A 1,056-nucleotide genomic window follows, 5' to 3' on the forward strand; every position below is an offset into this window, starting at 1 on the left:
GCCTCCGGGCTGGTGCCGAGGGAACAGGCAGGTGGGAGAGACAGAGCCATTCCTCAGGGACAGAGACACCTGTACCTCCACTGCACTCCAGGCCCACCCATCCAGAGCGGCTGGGACCACCCTTCCTCCACCCACCCACGATAAATACTGACTCACAACCCCCTCCTCATTCTGCTGCTGTCTGTGCTGTCTGCCCCTGGGCAGTGTGCTGCGATGGGCCCTCCTCCTCTGCCTTCTTATCCTGGCCCTCCTAGGACACTCGCTGCCAAGGAAGCCCCAAAACCAAGGTGACCAAGATCACAATCCCCACTCTCATTCACACTCTGCCGGCCAAAGGGTGCTTGCCTAATGCTGTAGGGCCCACCCTCATCCTATCACCATGGTAACATTCACCATGGTAACATTCTCCCCGGTAGTGGCTTTGGTAGGATGGGCTTTCTCCCCATGGTAGGGGCCACTGGCCCAGAACCCAAGTGCTGGAGGCCAAGCAGGGAAGCGAGCAGGGCCCAGGTGATGGGGGGACAGGTAAACCCAGCCTGGTAAAAGAGTAGTAGACAGAGGCCCCACCCATCCTGCCACCGAGCCCACGGCTCCTCAGCCTGGATCTAAGGGGCTGGCGAGGCGGGAGCTCTTCTCCCTCCCCCAGTCCACGTGGCAGGACTGAACGGCCCCCAGGCTTCAGAGGATTGCAGCCCACTGTCCTCATTCACACGCTGCGGGTCCTACAACCCACCCCAGACAGGACTGGCCACAGGCTCCAGAGCCCTTGCACAGCGGCCGTGGGGCTGGATGGGCCTCACCGTAGGGTGGATGGCCAAGGGTGATGACCCAGAGATTGGTCCACTATCCCTGCCCCCAGCAGTCTGGAGAAGCCACTTACCAGTAGGGCCTTGTCTTTCCTTCCTGGCAGGGTAGGATGAAGTGTGAAAGTGTCAGTCGCGCAGTAGTGTCCAACTCTTTGCAACCCCATGGACTGTAGCCCATCAGGCTCCTTTGTCCGTGGGAGGGGGGGATGAGGGAGAGGAATTTCCAGATCCCAACAGCCCCAGCCCACCC

Source organism: Bison bison, unplaced genomic scaffold (genome assembly GCF_000754665.1).
Source record: "Bison bison bison isolate TAMUID 2011002044 unplaced genomic scaffold, Bison_UMD1.0 scf7180017864077, whole genome shotgun sequence".
Classification (NCBI taxonomy): Eukaryota; Metazoa; Chordata; class Mammalia; order Artiodactyla; family Bovidae; genus Bison; species Bison bison.